Genomic DNA, 20,752 nt, shown 5'->3' with positions numbered 1-20,752 from the left:
GTTTAAATACCCCAATGGAGGCCATATCAGCTTTACAGAAAAGTAGTAAATCATCGACAAATCCAAGCTGAAATAATTTAGATGGTCCACATTTCCAATGAAACGAGAATAGCATGTCCTCATCAATCAATCGAAGTAAGAGTAAATGAAGTAACATCATCACTAAGACAAATAGGTACGGTGACAACGGATCTCCCTGTCGTAACCCTCGTGACCCTAGGAAAATCATGTGGTTTCCCATTAAGACCCTGGGGAATCGTGCGAGCAATGTATCATTAATAAGCATCCGGTCTAGTCACTTCCATAGACTACGCGAAGTCGTGCTGCAATTATGTCATGCATAACATTCACCCTGCATGAGAAGTGAATGCAAAGCAGTTGACTGAATACATGCAATAAATTCCTCCATGGCCATCCTTATGTCTCCCGAGGTGCCACAGACCTCAGTGAGATCACGTACCGCATTAAAGTCACCCCCCACTAACCACAGCTCATCCATCGACTGATTACCCAACATATCTAAAGATTCCTATAACTGACGTCGATCAATAACTTCATTAGCACCATAAATAACTATAATATACATCGGTTCATTGCATACACGTATAATCACACGACAATGTATAAATTGGGATCGCAGATCAAGCACATTAACATGAATGAAATCATCATGCCATGCTATCCATATACAATTCCTAGTAGTATCATTGTCAACAAACCATTTTCACTAAGGTAAAATAACAGTCAGTGTACTATATACATTCATGAGGCCAACAAAATGTAACCTGAACTCAGCCACTAGGTCCTTCAAAGCTAGCAGGTGGTCGCTCTTGTGTAGCCCGCAAACGTTCCAGAATGCAGCATTCAACATGTGTCACTGCTAATGGGGTTGCTGATATTAGGACCCCTCGTAGATGCTTCTGCATCATCAATGAAGTTTAATGCGTCAAAGGAATTGAATATGACTACTTTCTTACCCTTATTTCTTCCGACTGCGTTGATTTGCTTGCTAGGAGGCTCACGAGCAACTGGCGGCTGCAAGGAAGCATCAATCGGTTGCTAGAAGGACCCGTTATTGTATCTGACTTCACGGGAGGCGTCTATGTAATGCTAACCTCCTTATCAACCTGCGGGATAGAGGCACTGAGTTTAGGAACATAGACCGCTACACGGGGTTTTAATTACTTTGCACCTTTGTTCAACATGCATTCCTTAGACGAATGCCCCAAGCTCATTCAACTATTACATTTGGGAGGGAGCCATTCGTCTCCACGTCCACTTTGCATGGCAATTCCCCTCCATTCTCGTCCGGGGTCATAATGATGATGTGTTTAGGTAATTTCAATTTGATATCGAGCATAGCGTATACACGAGCCAAATTCAGTCTCGTGCATGCTCTCGTATTAGCATCCGGATACAGTGGCTTTCCTACTCCACTAGCCACTGTGCCTAATCCCTCTGTTCTCCAAAGCTCAACCGGTTGGTGTCTCAATCTAATCCACACTGGGACTTGTGTGTGTTCGAGCTTACGCATTACCATTCCTGGTTGTCATTTCTGGAGCACGATCGGTTGCCCCTGGTATAGCCACGACCCACTTTCTATTACATCTTCCATATCCATAACTGTTTTAAACTGGAAGAAAAAGAACCCATTCATCGTGGCAGTTACCTCCCTCAATGAAGGCCAAATTGAAGTCACATACTCTTTCAGGTGATGGAAGTACGGGCGTTTGCCCAAAAAATACCCCACTGCTATTGCCTTCCACCAACGAGACCTATCATGAATCGATTCCAACGTCGGTCATACTATGACTTCACCATTTTGCATTACCGGTGCAACATACTACAAAATTTTTTGGGAGGAATTATTTAACGCAAAAGCAATTTTATTATCATAAATTGGGATTTCAGAATTAGTACGTAGGGGAATATTTCCAACAAACAAACCTGTATTACCGGACAAGATATTAGCCACTGTCGGATTTGCATGTGTACACCCAAAGTCCAGTGAATTTCAGTCGCCGAAGTTGAAACTATCACTGAAGCAGAAATAGACGACCAGGCAGGTTGCAAAAACAGAGATTCTGCAACGAAATTCCCGCGCCGTTCATCGCCGGCCAATAAGGCACTGTCGCCGTGTGCACTGACCCATCCCCTCCTCCATAGCCGGTCACTTTGCAGACGTTTGATGCAGCCCAAACCCGTCAATCTGGCGCGATTACGACGCTACAGCAGAAATCGTAGTACTGTTCGTCGCCGGCAAGATCACTGGCGTCGCCTGTTCCATGTCCTTCGCCAAAGCCGGGGACTTTCCAGATGGTTGAGACTTCCCCAACACCCCAGCCTCCATCATCGCCGTCGCTGATATAGCAACAGACACTCCCAAAAACTGTTTTGCATCTAGGGTTTGCGCTGGTGGCACCGCCTTCCTCATCTGGTCCATATCTGCTGCTGTAACCATATTCGCTGGCGACGGGCCAACAACAGCAGCAAAAGACGCGTAGGTCATCTCCTTCGGTGCAACAATCGCGAGGACAGGTTCAGTAGAAATTTCAGAACCCAAATCTGCCTGATTCTCGAAGACAGCGAAATTCCATCGCGCCCATCGAAAAACTCACACCAGCGGATTCCCTTCGGTTGGGAAAACGTAGAGTGGACGGAGAGGGCCAAACCGCGCTTCCCACTTCTATTTTAGAGTTTCCAACGCCGCAAGAAAAAGAACATCTCCATCATCAACAATCTTCTACGCCAAATTCAAAAATTCTGCAATATTGAAGGAGGCACGAATCTCATCCGCTAACCGCGCTGGTGAAGCAGTAGAGACGCCATTGTCGCTGCTTCCCTGGTCGATACACTTTTTGCGAAGTACAGTTTCAGACACATCCAAGAAATGGAGACCATCCTCTCCCCAATAATCCGCACCCTCGGCAATAGGTTCGCCGACATCCTCCCCATCGCCGTCAAGCTCACCGTAGAGGAGAGTTGTAGTGTGTGTTTGTGAAGGTGTGCTAGTGTGTGCGAGAGAACAGAGAGTGTTTGGAGAGTCCATCCCATCAAAAAATTTATTTTCTTTTTTTTATTGAGTGGGTGTTTATAAATATGATTACATTAATATGTTACCTTTATTCATTTTCGGCCCATCTTCGAGATAAACCAAAACAGGCCACATGTTTGGGTCGATTTAATTCACCTGGATTGTGTTTATTTTGTTTTGTTTAGGATTTTGCCTTGTTTCTTACAAAATTCATTTGAGTACATTCTCACATTTTTCTCCTCCCATCACTCCTCCCACCATCCGTCATCTTTCACCGCCAGGCATCAAACCGCCATCGCCCACATTCTGTGCACCAACTGTTCTGCCGGAGATGGTGGGGCAACGCGCTCAACCGAAAATATGTTACCTTGAGCATCCCTTCTTTGTGCAGAAGCTGATTCTGGAGCTTCAAATCACGGTTGTAAGCACCGCAGTTGTGGCAAAAATCAAGTAGTGGTGGTTGATTTGCTGGGTTTTTCTTGTGGTGGTGGCGGCAGTTTCACTCGTCTTCAACGTATTTCCAGTGGAAGTTATGATCGCTACTGAGCGGTTTCTTAGCTCTCCTGCAGCCCAATTTGGGTTAGAAATCAGAGTTCTTCCCACTCTCTGCATTCTTTGGTCGAACTCTCTAATCTAGCAAACAAACACAGAGAGTGAAATGTATTTGTTAATTCTATAGTATGGTACAATTTATTAACTCTATCCCATTTAAATTTATACATAATTATAGATATGTTGTAATTAATAACATGCAGCCTCCTGCACAAGGCAACCTGGCACACATTGATGACTTTGCAGGTACAAATCAAGTTGTTACTGTTTCTGCGCATACCTCTTTGTCCTCTTGGGTCATAGAGATGGGGGCAACTAATCATATATGTAGCAGTACTTGCACTTGATAATCTCTCTCCTCACACTCATCTGACCTTTGTCCACTTACCTGATGGAACTTCTCGATCTGTCACTCATACAGAGAGTGTTGTGCTTCACAAAAATCTACCTTTAACAGATGTTTTCTTGGTGCCATGTTTTCAGTTCAATCTCCTGTCCGTTAACAAAATTTGTTCGTCTTTACTGATCGAAGTTGTTTTCCACCCATCTTATTGCCTCTTTCAGGACCAGAAGACTATGCATGTCATAGCGGTGGGCAAGCAAGTTAGAAATCTATATTACTTACATGCGACCTCCTTCGATCCTAATGTCATTCGTCTTTCTGTTCATACTACTTTGTCTGTATTTCACAATAATGACAGCGTTTTGTGGCCCAAAAGGTTGGGTCATCCGTCACCCTTTGTAATCAAACATATCCATGTTCCTGAAATAAAACATTGTTCGGTTTCTTTTAATCATGATTGCGACATTTGTCCTTTGGCAAAGCAGCAAAGACTGCCTTTTCCTGTTAGCACTACCAGATCATCTTCCCCTTTCAAACTATTACACATTAACTTGTGGGGGCCTTATCACATTAGCTCGCTCACTGGTTGCCATCATTTCCTCAGCCTGTAAATGACTATAGTAGAGCAACGTGGACCTTTCTCGTTAAATATAAATCACAAACACCTCAAGTCTTATATAACTTCCTCGTAATGGTGCGAACTCAGTTCCAAAAATCCATTCAGGTCATCCGTTCGGACAATGGGACTGTGTTTTTCAATTCTCATTGTAAATCTCTCTTCCGGTCGAATGGTATAATACATCAAACCTCTTATCCATGCACACCACAACAGAATGGGGTGGTAGAACGTAAGCACAAATATGTCATCACAGTAACTTGCTTGGATGTCACACTTGCCCAAACACTTCTGTGGAGAATCTGTCCTCACAGCGACCGACCTCATAAATAGACTACATACACCGATACTCATTGGATAGGAGTTCAACACTTTTAATTCAATATTTTACGAAATTTTAAAATGCTTATAAAATTTGGAAAACCCGACAAATTTAGTCATATACTTTACGAAATTTTCAAAATGGTCCAAAAATTTGGAAAACATGACACATTTATTCCCACAAATCTCATAAAGTAGAGGACTAAATGTATCGAGTTTTCCCCATTTTGAGACTATTTTCGAAAATTCCATAAAGCAGTGGACTAAATATGCCCAACATTTTGAATTTTGGGATCATTTTGATATTTATTTAAAATAAAGAACTAAAAGTATTGAATTCCTAACTAAAAATACAATTTTGCCAACAATGCATATATAGGAAAAAAATGCATATGTATGTGTTCATGATTGGATTGTCTCAATATACATAGGGTGTTCGCAAGAGCTTAAAATAAATTTTTATTAGTATATTGCTGAAAATTCATTGAAAAAATGCTTTAGAAACTTTGATTTTAAACAATTCAAAAATTAAGTTGATTTACGTCCGGATGTATAACTAGCGATCCCTTCCAACTTCTACAATTTATTTGAAAAAAATATGTGTAAAGTGGTTTATCCAAACAGTCCAATTTCAACGTTTTTTTCTCACTTTTAAATTTAGCTTCAAATACTTTCAACTTTGAATAGCTAAACTTACAACCTTTTTACAACTATTATTCCCACCAATACGGTAGAAGCTATATACTTGCTTTTGAACTAAAAGTAATGTTTCTTTACTTGAGTACCATATTTCTTTGATGTTTGAACTATAAGTAATGCTTTTGAACTATAACTAATGCACATAAATTAATTAATTGTGTCATTAAATTTAAATTTTGATGTTTGATATATTACATTGAGTGAATAAAATTACTCTGAGATTACATTACGTAAATTTTATTATCCAGTAATATGTTATAAGTTTGTTGAACTATATAAATTTTCACTTTTCGAATGATCACTCTTAAATATTCTTTTAAAGATATTTTTTGATATATATAATTTTTGTAAAAATATTAATACGAAATTACATTTATATCTGTTATACATACACATGTATAATATATAAAATACATACCATACACATATAAGCAAATTTATATATATATATAAGCATCTGCATTTTCCACCTCGATCTCTAATATGTCTTGTATTGGTTATATATATTTATATATAAGTGAGGATGATCGATGATTTTTTTTCAATTTTATCTGTCTAACGTTCTTATCCCTAAGAACGACATTATATATGACAAGGATAATCTATTCACGTCAAAATTGGATACACATTGCTCTATTTATATATGATATAAATATAAAATATGTTAGAGAAAGAACTGCAGAAAATAGCAGTATATGTGAGTCACTGTGTATGTATACATTTATATAAAATTATATGCATATATATAATATTGTTGTACGTAGAACATTTATGAAGGTATCTGCTATAAGTATATCACTATATTGAATGTTTAAGGTCTATACTACTCTTAATACTCCAAATATGCTCTTAGAGGTGTGCCAAATTCTGCAAAATAAGAGAGTGTTAAGGCCAATCAACAGTACACCCTTCATCTAAAAGATGATCTACGGTATGCAGTGGCCGCACATACAAAAATTGAAATAGTGACAGGCTGTGTCCCAACAGACAAAGTAGTGCTTCTGTTAGTGAAGAATGCTTGTTGTTGTCAATAAATACAAAAGTATCTTAGATACCTCGGGTATTTAGGAGAAATAAATAATGATACAATCTCTTCAATAAGCTTCTAATAATACTACTTCAAATAAATAATGATACAATCTCTTCAATAAGCTTCTAATAATACTACTTCAGAAAGTCTCCTGGCAAGCCCAATATAGTAATTTTGTTAGAATGGAGGCCTTTGTCAATTTAAAAGGTCCCTAATGTTGAAGGGAGTGCATCGGCCCGGGAAGCGCCGCGAAAGCGCAAAAAATAAAATAATTACGATTAAAGCCAACAATCAAATCCCATTAATGAGGTGTACCCTTGAACTTTTACCGAGCGTTCGGTGTAAAATAAAAAACAAGAACCATAGAAAAATATAAGAAAAACAAGAGGCATAAAGGTAAATGGAATTTACCCTCGTTGTCCTTGTTCGGCGACAAGCGTTGATTTCTCTCCGCTTCCATTTTCGGATCCGTCCATGGAAAGATCTAGATCTGGAGATCTCCAAAGAATAACACACAACCACTAAAAGGATGTCGTGATTTCGTGCTAGCAAAACCACCACAGAAGCACAAGAATCAATAGCATTATTGATTAACATTTGATCCTTGTTTCTGTAAGATCATGAAAGAGTTTTTGGAGAGGGAGAGAGTAAAATTTCATGGGTGAGGTCTGCGTGCAGCTTCTTAGACGACTAGGGTTGATTTTAAGTGTTTTATATGTGACCTAGTCACACAACACCAAAGAGTCTTGACCTAGCAAGACTCCAACAATTATCTAACACTTTTAAGCCACCTTGTGACTGATTTTGATGCACCTTAAGGCACCAATTCGTCCAATCCACACCCAAGGAGGAGTTAACCTAAGCATGGTCTAACCAAGGCCTAGGGCTTGCATTTTAAAGAATCGGGCTTGACTAATTAAAACTAAATCAAGACCACGTCTTATGGATTTTAAATCAAATCTAGTTTAATTTATAAGCCCAGCATTAAAATATCATTTAATCCAAGTAAAGGATCCAAGCCTTTTATCTCTTTTAATTTAATTTATAAATCCAATTTCTAAATCAGACCAAGCCCAATAAAATTAATCCAATTAATTTTAATGGCTAACTTGAAATTCTAATTAATCCAATTAATTAAATTTCATGTCATTCATCCGATGCATTGGTCTAAATAAATGATCCAATCATTTATTCTCTTCAAAAATTAATTTATTAATTCGACTCTTCTAGAATTAATTCCATCCCATTATAGTGATTGGGTATGACACTTTAGGTTCACCCTCAACTAGACTTGGGTGTGTGTGACCAATGCAATTAATTAAATCAATTTTAATAAATTATCTCTGATTATCCCATAATTAGAAATAACCTGTGACCATGGGTGGTCGTCTAGCAACAGTCATGGTACTATAGACTAGGTGAAACATGGAGTGAACATTTATGCTCTGAATTCATATGAGTACGGTCCTATTGTCAACCGTCTTACGACCTTAGTCTAGAGCATAGAATTGGGCGTCGGTTCCCATCTTTGACTAGGAAACTATACTTGATAATCAAGACGTGTTTCATCTACTGATTTGATCTAGGAAACCTATCCCTCATCGATCAATCGCTTTGGCAAAAAACTTTTAGAATCTAAAGCATCTTAGAGCGCATAAGAGACTGTCTGCCATATACTAACAAGAGACAGATCCTCTCTTGGAATCCACCGTCCTTGCTACCAACATTGATTGCACTGGATAAATCTTATAATGACCATGCCTCACGACATGGCCACCGCTCATCATATCCACGATATGGTCTTAGTATGCACGTGACTACAGTGATTCCTCAATTCCAAGGACTAATCTCGTACTATCATAATTGAGAATCTCAATGATACCGACCAAGCCTTAAAAGACTTCCATATGATAATTTCAGTGAGTCAGTTCAATCCACCCGACTATCTTGTCAACTAACCTACTAAAACTACACAAACAACTTATGTCTCCTACCGACGAAACACCACTACAGTACTTAGTGCAAGTCTTTGCAGGATCTTGAGATCCTCGACTTGGAATGTTTCACACCGACGCTTAGGAGTTGGTTCATAGCTGCCAAAGCTATGCGCAGCCTAACTCCACGAGTTTCACTTTCAGTGTGTGGGTATTTCGTTTTGACATTGAAACCCTATTCTATATCAGTGGTAAGCAGAGCGAAACACACTGCCTACTTGATAGACTTACCATATTCATCAATTTAATATTATGTGATAAAGATTGGCAAATGGCAAACAATAAATATTAGATTGGCATATTTGTAATCCGTTCTGATAATAACTCGATTCTACGTAATACTGTTTAGTGAATACAATAAGTATTCGCTATTGGCATTTCATTTATTATGCTCATTACATATATGTTTGCATTTCTTTTAAGCATCACAACAAAGCCCACGGACCATTTTAACAACTGTGCAACAGTTGGACTACGCATTGGATGGAAGTCCTGAAACCAACTGCCAAGGGTTGAGAATGAAATGTTCCAAGTCGAGGACCTCGAGAATGAGCATCGAGTGTCCTATGGAGACTTGCATTAAGAGTCGCATTCATTTGATGAGTGCCGTGTTTCATCGATGACATACGTTGGACATTTATGCAACCTTAATGGGTCGATTGGCTAGGTATCGACTGAACTGAACTGACTCACGGGGTCGTCATATGGAAGCCTTGGAGGTTTGGTCGGTATGACTCGAATCCTCGGCTTGGATAGTGCGGGAATGGTCCTCAGACTTGAGGAATCACGGCAGTCACGTGCATATGATGATTATATCCTGGGCCTGTGCGAGAGGTGACTATGTCACAGACACGATCATCATAAGTCTTAACCAGTGCAGTCGAACTATGTAGCAAGGACGGTGAATTCCAAGAAGAGGATCCGTGCCATGTTAGTATATAACAGAGGTATCTTCCATGTACTTGGAGATGTGTTCACATTGTATAAACTTGAGGCCACACTTATTGGTAATATAGGAAAAGGGGTTCCTATGTCGAGCAATTTGGTGTAACGTGATCTCAAGTATTAAGCATAGACACCTAGTCCAGAATGGGAGCCTACACCAATTTTCATGCCCTAGACTAATGTCGGAAGACGATAGATGGAAGGACCATACCCGTATGAACTCGAGAGCCTAAAACTTCACATGGATATATTCACTTAGTCTCTAGTGCCACGGACTGTTGCTAGACGGCCACCCATGGTGACGGGCTTTCTTGATCAAGGGTTGATCGAGAATTATTAAATAAATTAGATTAATTAATTATAGTGTTTGACACTAGCCCAAACCTTACTAAAAGGTGAACCTAAAGAGACACATAAATTACAGAGAAGGAATGAGGAATTAATTCAATAAGTAATTGGATTACTTGCAAATAAGAGAGATCCATTGGATGGAGCCAAAGGATAAATTACTAGGCTTCATTTATATTGGGCTTGCCTTTATTATTTAATAAGTTCGACTTATTAATTAATAAAGGCTTATTGGCTTCATGTATTTAATTTGATTAAATATGATGAACTTAATTAGGTACATTCTAATTAAATTAGATTTAATTAAAATTAGTTGGGCCTTGTATTTTTATCTTAATAAAATCGGCCAAACACCCTAATTAAGCCTGTTGAAAAACTGACGAGCAATTATCACTTTTGAAGAGTGCTATGTTAGTCATTTTTTATTTGGAATAAAGAATATATTACCTTTTGGATTGTAGAATGAATCTAGACACATTTTAGTACATTCATACAAGGTATATATATTAGTTCTTTTGAATATCTAATAACATAACACAACACAAAGACTAATTTCCTACCCTAGAGCTCCAAATCGGCCGCTTCCTTCTTCTGCACACTTGGTATGATCTTTTCTCCCTTATTCTTTTCTAGCAAATTGAATTAAAGAATTTCATATTCCGGTGTGGTGTGGACGTGTCTTTAGAGGGCTTCTACTTTGAATTCTCGCATGAACAAATCAACGAAAGAAGGTTTGAAGTAAATCAAGCAAAGATAATACTTGATTTACATTTCTTGCATCTTCTAGTTTTAATTTTACCATAAGACCTGATTTAGTTTATTGTTTATTTAATGAACTAGATCGAATGCCCGGGAACTCCAATGGTACACCATGATTTTATATAATTTGTTTTTTAATTTGTGAATTTTTATTTACGGCTTTCGCTTGCGCATTCTCGGGCCGATCTACTAGCATTTTTGTTGCTTTCAAGTGGTATCATGAAGCCTTAGACTGCGTGTATGGCTTTTTATTTTGTTGGTGGGCCTGTGTGCCCTTGTGATTAATTTTCTCCTCTCTCTCTTTATTTACCTTGGAATATTAAGGCTTGCTCTCATCCCCCCTATGTACTCCCCTCGATTTTTTATCGGGATTTTTTATTTCAATTGTAATGATAGTAACATTGATTTTTGGTGTGGTTTTATAATTTCTATGTAAAAGCAAGTCTATGGAGATGAAGGCCCGCGAAGAAAGGAAGGAGTTTGAAGGCCCATTTATATGTTGATGGGTAAATCACTATTTTAATAGTATAAGGTCACCTTAGACAGTCCTTAGACTCACTGCGGGCTCAGTGAGTCACATAGTTTGGGCTCTTGATCATCCAACAGGGGTTTCTAGGTTTATTGCATGCGATGTGTTTACTTAATGCTTTAAATATTTGATATTTGTGCTTGCAATGTTAATATGTGAAGAGGTCTCGGTCTAAAAACTCAATATTAACTCTCACTTGGTTGGACCAAGTTAAATATTAGGCCTATAATGGACTTCGATCGAAATGGTTTTGATCCGTCCAAGCCTTCCATCCACAGCAATGTGGTGAGGAAGCTATTGATACCCAAGTGTGGTCTCATGATTCATGATACACTTAGGATAGAGGAAAGCTGTACCATTATTGTGATCAAAGGAACATGCTCACCGTTTTCTTGTCTCACGTGTCGTGGGGGACGGTGAATGAAATGTGATATGGTTGATGGGTGGAGCCTAACACCGAGTAACATGATTCGCTTGGAGTCTCGGAATCATGTGAAAAGGTGAGGTAAAGGATCTTGGGAATCTCATGGAATGAGAATGGTATTGGATACCTCCCACGAGGCCTTTGGCATTTGAATCGTAAAAGTAGGGCATGACAAATTCGCCTGTGGATCCTAAGCTTACTAGGAAATGTTATTTTTGAAACCCCACTTGAGAATGGTGGGCTTTCGTATAAATAGTGGGAGAGTTAAAGACTAAAGACAAAGTCTTTAAGCTTAATTTATAATATTTCGATAAATGTAAATTTTATTAAGTACAGTACAACAAGCATCAACTAGGTGGATTCCTCGACAAACCAAGGAATCGGCCTTAAACGATAAAGTGCGCATGTACTAACAGCATAAGGCAGTTGAACAGTAAGAATCCTTTGTCGCACGTCGTCAAGAATAAGTGTACCCAAAGTCTATGAATCACGAGGCCCCCATCAAAACGTCGAAGATTACGCTCACACTAGATGTGATAAATCAAGGAACCAAGTAAGGCACGATAGGACGCATATATCATGTGTTTGCCCTTCCATCTGCTAGCAGCCCACAACAGGTCGGTAGGCCATGGGCGGTTTGGCCAAGGGAAGCGAAGTGTGAGTCGAATCACCTGCAAACAACTTCTCGAACAGGGGCAGTGAAAGAATAAGTGGTTGTGATTTTCCGCTGCACCGTCCGTAAAAAGAACACAGGAGCTATCCAGTGGTTGTGATTTTCCGCTGCACCGTCCGTAAAAAGAACACAGGAGCTATCCAAGTGAGATAACCAAGGCTTGTCCATGGTAGAAAGCTTACCAAGTATGGCTAGCCAACAGACAAAGGTATGTCTAGGGATCTTAAAGGGGCCCAAGAGTAGTGAAGACCAACCTACCTTCGGACCTTGAGCCCGGAGCGATGGGAGTACCGTAGCTGACGTTGGAGTCGCTGTCTGAGTTCACCATAAAATACTGTTATTACCACCATCAATGTGTGGAAGGGAATGCATAATCTGTTGAATATCCGTGAGCATTCATAAAGGGTATTCGTGGGATCGCAGGAGGGGCCAACGCCATTGTCCATCCTCAATGCAAGCAACAACTCTGTCTGTCAGCAGTGAATTCGTGAGGCTAGGTCCATTTGGAATCTGTCGAATAAATGGGCCTAACTCATGACAAGGATCCTACCATAAATAGAATGTAGCCCGATCACCAATAACATACTGCACAAACGGTCGAATGAGGGGCCGAAGATGGAGGAGTTTCCGCCAACCCCATGAACCCCTTCGATCTGACACCGTCCAGATAGAAGTATCTCACAATCTTGTGTGATAGATCAAATCCACCCAAATAGATGCCCTATTGCCCCGAATAACTTGCCACAATTTAACTCCCATAAGAGCACGGTTGAGGTAGTGATATCTTGGTTGCCTTGACCACCTTCATTAATAGGTAGACATACACAATCCCAAGCGAAGTTGAATCCTTCCATAGGAAAGCCCTCAGTCGCTTTTCTACCTCCCGAGTGACACCTTTAGGCAAAATAAAAGCAGAGGCCCAATATACACCAAGAGTAGTAAGAACAGATTTAATAAGTTGTACTCGTCCCACTTATGATAAAAACGTACCTTCCCAACCTTTAATACGCTGATTGAGTTTGTCAAGCAGGGTTTACAATCCAAAAGAGTAAGTCGCAACGATATAAGGGGGAGTTCCAAATACTTCATCGGTAAGTGTCCCTCCTAATCAGAAGCTGATCGTTAGAGAATCATGTGACTCTTCTGTACATTAATGCGAAGGCCCTTAATTCATAATATTACAATCATCTGCTGATTTTTATTTAATTTTCTATTTTTTAGAAAATATCTAAGAACCCTTTAACTATGATAATGGAGACTAACAAATTTAATGGCACGAACTACAATGATTAGTTGCGAAATATGAGGATTGTCCTAGATTTCGTGAACCAGGATTATATTTTGGACAAGCCACTCCTAATGGCCTTGCCAAAAGGATCCTCGCCTGAAGAACGTGTCACGTTCGAGAAGTGGTTTGAGGAGAACCGTAAGGTTCATAGTATCATATTGGCTTCGATGCCTAGTGACATCCAAAAGCAATATGATAGACTGGATATTGTTCTCTCGATGCTCCACATGAAGGAAGTTTATGCAGTTCCTAACAGGCATATTATATATACCGCCACAAAAGTATTCTCCAAGACCAAGATGGCCGAAGGATCGTCTGTACAAAGTCACGGGGTTAAAATGCTATCCCTAGTGGAGAAGCTCAAAGACCTCAAAGTTGGGCTTCACAATGACACGTACATTGACGTGATCCTTCAGTTGCTTGCTCTATCCTACAACCTATTTATTATTAACTACAACTTGAATGGACTTGAGAAGTCTATTGATCAGTTAATTAATATGTTGGTCCAATATGAGGCGCCGAGTCACAAGTTTATGTCGGCGGTATTCGTAGGAGAGGCTTCAACCTCCATAGTGAAAGGCAAGAGGGTTGAAAGGTGGAAGAGGAAGAAGGGCAAGGGAAAAGCTGTCGAAACTACTATTTGAAAGTACCGCGAAAAATGCGACTGGATTGGCCCGGGAACGGGCAAGCGAAAGCGGTAATATAAATTACGTAAATTAAAACAAAACATAATAAAATCATAATTTCAAGTGGTCTACCCTTGGAGTTCCCGAGCGTTTGATGTAGTTATGCAAATATAACAATAAAATAAATGGGGCTATGATTGAATGAAAACTGATCGATACATAAATCGTGAATCAAGAATTACCTTTTGATTTGATTTATTTCGAACATCCTTTGTTTGACCTGTTCATGCAACGTTTTAACGTAGAAGCCCTTTAAAGTTGCGTCGACACCCACCGGACTTGTGGATCCCTCAATCCTCTTTGCTAGACAAAAAGTAGGGAGAAAAATACACACAATGTGTGTATACAAGAGGGTCGGCCGAGAGGTGGAATTAGGGCGTAGGATATTATTTTGTGTATTATGTATTTTTTTTTATTAGTTATTCCAAATAACTAATACACATATATATACCTCGTATGGATGCATTAAAATATGTCTAGGTTCATTTAACTATCTATAAGCTAATAAAATCCTTTATTCAAAATAAATAATGACTCACATGGTACTTTTCAAAAGTTAATTTGTTAGTCAATATTTTCTTTTCTAATCATTTCTACCAACTTAATTAACGGGCTTCGACCGCTTTTAATTAATTAAAATACAAGGCCCAATAATTTTAATTAAATTCAATTTAATTAAAGCCCACTTACTTAAGTCCATTTTATATTTAATTTAATTAAATATATGAGCCCAATAAGTCTTTATTAATTAATAAGTCCAACTTATTAAATAATAAAGATAAGTCCATCATAAATTAATCCTATTAATTTATTCATGGGCTTATCCATCTAATGGATCCGTCTTATTTATAAGTAATCCAATTACTTATGGAATTAATTCTCAATTAATTCCTCGTCCCTTTTTGATGATTTGTGTATGACTTTTTAGGTTCACCTTTCAGCTAGACTTGGGTTAGTATCAAACACTATTATTAATTAAATTCAATTTAATTAATAATTTTTGATCAACCCTTGATCAAGAAAACCTGTTACCATGGGTGGCCGTCTAACAACGGTCTATGGCACTAGAAACTAGGAGAATATCCATGTGAATTTTTAGGCTCTCAAGTCCATACGGTTATGGTCCTTTCATTTACCATCTCCTAGCCTTAGTCTAGAGCATGAAATTGAGTGTCGGTTCCCATCCTATACTAGACGTCTTTGCTTAATACTTGAGATCGCGTTATGCCAAATTGCTCGACATATAACCTCTTTTTTCTATTAGATCAACGACTTTGGCCACAACTTTATATAGTGTAGACGCATCTCCAAGTGCATAGGAGATACCTCTGTCACATTTTGACAGGGAACAAATCCTCTTCTAAGGAACTCACCGTCCTCACTACATACTTTGACTGCACTAGACAAGGCTTACGATGACCATATCTGAGACACGATCACCTCTCAAATAAATCTAAGATACAGTCATCGCAAGCACGTGACTGTAATGATTCTCAAGTCTGGGGACTGCACTCGTACTATCGAAGTCGGGGATTCGAGTATTACCGACCAATCCTTCAAGGCTTCGTTATAATAATTCCAATTCAGTTCAATCGATTCCATACCTAGCCAATCGCATAAACATCCCACATTTGTTGCTGATGAAATACGACACTCATCAAATGAATGCGACTCTTAATGCAAGTCTCAGTAGGACTCAAGATGCCGAGTCTCGAGGCCCTCGACTTGGAACATTTTAAACCCAACCCTTGGCAGTTGGTTTCATAACTGCCATCCAATCTGCAGTCAACTGTTGCATGGTTGTTAAAATGGTCATGGGCATCTGTTGTGATGTCAAAGCAGTGCTTGACGTAATTTGGTAAGCACAACAGATACGTGTGCCGAAGAAGAATACTTACCATATTCGTTGGGAAAACAAGGATTGCTCCAATGATTCTCAAAACCACCAATCCAATTGGCTTTTGGTCACCTATCCCAACAATCTCCCACTTGACCTTAAAGCCAATTACTCATGTTTCCATATTAAATTGATTATGAGTAATCTGCGATATCTGCTAGTTCTTATGGGTCTACCTTTTGTTTCTGCTGATTTCTTGTGGTCCAACCGCACATTACATCTTCCTATCATCACCCAAAGCAGATGATGTTGTCTATGATTTTTTTCTTGGGCTTGTGATGAGATCTCAGGCCTTTTATCTGGTGCGTAGCCCACTTGTCATCCTCTAAGGTGACTACTAGTGCGGCTATGCTAGGTAGCATACCCAACAATCCGGTGTTGTTTTTCGGTCCTAACTATTTTCCAATTATAACTTTAAAATTGCCATACATTCAATTTTTCATGATAAGATTCCTTATGGTATACCACTTGGAACTTTTCTAATATTACCACATTATCATAAATCTCGAATGTATTTTCATTTTGAGATAGCCATCTAGAATATAGTGTTCTAAACATCTTATAAAATGTCTCGATCATGTGCTTATAAGCTTAGCCAAACACCCTGTTATCCTTTTTCTATATATTTCGCATTAGTAAAACTTTTTGTTCGTGTAGGAGAGGCTGAAGAGGGAGCAAAAAGAGAAAGAACTAAATAAGTAAAGAAAAGCAGAAGCTAATATGTACATGATTGTAAAGGTAAATTATATTTACATTTCTTCTACATAGTTGTTGTTGTTGTTATTCTTGTTGTTACTTGTACTATGTTGGGAAAATAGCATGCTTCATCCAGTAAGTTAGTAATTTTAACCATTTAACATTCTACTATTCCTTAAATATCCATAATGTAATTAAAGTTGTACTATGTCACTTGTACTATGTTGGGAAAATAATATTTTTCATATCGTAATTTAAGGTCTTTCAACTTTTTGTCCCACTGGTTATGGAATTCTCACTTTTATCCCTGTAACTTATGAAAAGTAACACTTTTGGTCCTGTAACTTATGAAAAGTAACACTTTTGGTCTCATTACACCTTTCTATTAGATATTTTAATGAAAACACGTAGTCGTTGAGCCTTTACACTTTTGGTCCCTTGGTTACATGACTCTCACTTTAGTCTGAATTTAAAAATACAGCACTTTTGTTCACATGCACTTAACTATCACGTAGTTTTTTTATTAATTATCTAATAAAAAATGTGTCATGAGACTAAAAGTGCTAAATTTTGAAAGTTAGTAACCAAAAGTGATAGTCCAATAACCAATGGGACCAAAAGTGGACGGCTTCATTTTATGGGAAGAAAAATATTATTTTCCCATACTTGTACTATGTTCTTATTAGGTAAAATAGAAGATGATTGATAGGAAGAGATTGCCAGAGAATTTCTTGCACGAGTGTACTTCCAGCATTTCTGGATATGGGGAAAGCGCCAGAATAAAACTCATTATCCTAATCGGCCATTGACACTCCTAGAGGAGTCCTACACCATAAACATCTTATGCTTCTTAATTATATTTTTTATCACTTTTGCCACATCATTATGCGGTTTTTCATGATTGTGTTCACATTGGATTTTCTACTCCTATTGCATCTTCTATTTAGTTTCACATATATATTTTGACGTGCATAAAATCTTTTCCCTAGATAAAATTAATAACATAATTTTTATACACGTGATATGTATATGTGAAATAAAATAGAAGATGCAACAAGAATTATAATAGAAAATGTAGTTCGAGTTGTGTTGGGTAATATATAGCATTGGCTTTTTATTTTCTATTTTCTTTTGGGTAGTTGTAAGGGTATGAGTTCGACAAAATTTTAAGATTCAAACTCAAGTTCGGGCTTGACATAACATGAAAAGGAAAAACTAAGTTCAAACTCAATGCTATTTATTAAGAAAATTTAAATTTTGATTGGGAAGATAACTTTAAAACATTAATGTATTTAAGAATATTTATTAAACATATTACACAAACAAAATAAAGATTTACCTTATGTTTAATCATAAATATTGTATATATACATTTTTTTTAATCAAAAGTAGTTAATAAATTATGAAAGTATAATGGCAATTATAAATTATGAAACTGAATGTATAATAATCTTTAAATAGTTTTACTAATCGATTATTACAAAGTATAAAATTTTAAAAACTTCTTACTTATGCCAATTCTGCAAAATAGATTAGTTTAGTCAGCAAAGATGTGTAAAGATACAAATTAAATTATGTAAATACTTAAACATAAATTGCTAATTTACATATTTCATTAATAAAGTATAAAACATATAAAAAGTATTCAGTATTTCTTGGAATTTTTCATTACTATAAAGAAGATTATCTTACAAATATTTTTTGTTCTGAATTAATTATATAACAAAATTGTTTGATAATATAAATATATATGTATTGAAAAGATAATTTTTTAAAACTAAAACCAAACTGATTATGAAATATTTATGATACTGCTATAGCAATTTAAATTATTATTTTGTTAATTATGTAAAATAAAAGAGAAGAACAAGTACTATTATATCTCAATGTATAGAACATAAAAAAAATACTAAATCATTTATTAATCATAACTTTAGTAAATATATAAGTTAAATTATGAGATTATTTTATAGAATTCAAAAAATAAGATATTCATTGAACGCAATTCTAATATATTTTACATTATAGTATTAAATATATATTTATTTAGGGATAATTAGACCGCCTTTTCTTTAAGTTTGGTACTATTATACATAAACTTTATGTGATTTGAGAAATTATATCTAGTACTACTAATTTTATGTTCATCTAACAAATAGTTTTTCCCGTTAGTCAAAATTCACCAAAAGTGCTGATATTAGCAAAACAAAATTGAATGAAAATCCAGATTTTGCCTTTGATTGACTTATCACTGATGTATTGTAGGTCAAATTTTTTTTTTCTATTTAAACTGCTCTTATACATCTTCACGCACGCTAATGCATTTGAGGAGATATATTTTCACCGTTATAAAGGTTGTTTTGCTAGAAAAAATTTGTTTGACCTGCAATAAGTAATAAATCATTTGCAGATAAATAGAGTTTTCCATTCCAATATCTTTTACTAATATATAAGAAAATTCTATGAATTTTGACTAATAGAGGGATTAAATTATTGAATGAAAATAAAAGATATTGTTACTAAATGTAATTTTTCAAACTACAGACAGTTTATGTATAATTACATCAAATTTTAATGAACGATTGTATAATCATCCCATTTGTATAAAAAAAGAGGAAACTTGAAGATAGAAACATATGTGGAAGGCGTGGTTAGAGTTTGTTGATTGGCTCTGCTTTTGATCTTGATCGACACCATTTCCACTTCGGAGTAACTTACATGGGTACTAAAAGACACTTAACATTTTGAATGTCAGCCATATGATTGTATGAACATTTCAGACTGTTGTATGATTGTAGGTCAGCCATTTAAAGAGGTTATCAAGTAAACAATCCCAATGCTGATAAATAGAGCGTGCACAGGTAATTCATGATAATTCCAAATTTATGTAGTAAATGAGCTTTGAAGGCCTTTCTTTACATCATTGGTCTTATTAAATTTCTGTACTATGATTAAGAATTTGCGCTAGCCCTTTCCCTGATAAAGAAAGTGATGACATTTTACTGTTCTATAAGCTTTATGAGCCTGAGAAAGGGGAGTTAAGGTATTTTTCTTGTTCCCTTGTTTCCCATGAGGTTCTATGTGGAGAAAATATCTTTAGAAAAGATAGACACGAGTAATTCCCTGAAAAGTAAGGATAAAAGAATGGTATTCGCCTTTAATCTATTCTCATTTCATATCAGATATGCTGGAACACTTTTTGTCAAGAGCTAGACAAGCCATCAGATATTCTAGAGAAGTTAAATCAACTTGCAGGCTATGCTCTTGATGAAGAGATAGTATTTGCTTATTTCTACATCTTGGTAAGAATCCTAATAGATTTTTGTTAGCTGCAACTTAAAATGAAACCAACATGCAACTGTTTTCATTAGATGGAGCTATTATTGCATCTGTCAAATGTCATGGAGCTGAATTTAACTCATGTTATATGCAATTTCTTTGCAAGGACTAAAAAATTGCTATGCACATATAGAGTTTAAATGGTGAAGATATCTTAAAAAATGCCCAAATATATTCTAAATGGTGAAGATATCTTCTGTTTTTTGCTTCTCAGGAGATAAAGTTTGAGCCCACAGTCGTGTGCATACATTGACACGGGATTTACATTTACATTTAACCAGGTATATAAAAATCACAAGCACAGGCATCTTGTCAGGACAAAGATTGTATTTTGATAACTTTCTGGTTTCTTCTATTGCAGCTAGAGAATGGGGACATTGTCTAGTATCAAAAGTCACTGCCTGCTAAAACAAGGAAACTATTTCGTTGCCCGAATATTCCATCCTTCCTTGAATACCAGCATAGCCTTTAAGTACATTTTCATAAATATTGCGTTCATATTAATTAGTAATATTTATCTATATGCATTTGCATCTTAGGTAGAATCACTATATTGTAGTTACAAGATATATGTTTCAC

Source organism: Sesamum indicum, unplaced genomic scaffold, assembly GCF_000512975.1.
Source record: "Sesamum indicum cultivar Zhongzhi No. 13 unplaced genomic scaffold, S_indicum_v1.0 scaffold00132, whole genome shotgun sequence".
NCBI lineage: Eukaryota > Viridiplantae > Streptophyta > Magnoliopsida > Lamiales > Pedaliaceae > Sesamum > Sesamum indicum.
This window is presented reverse-complemented; position numbering follows the sequence as displayed.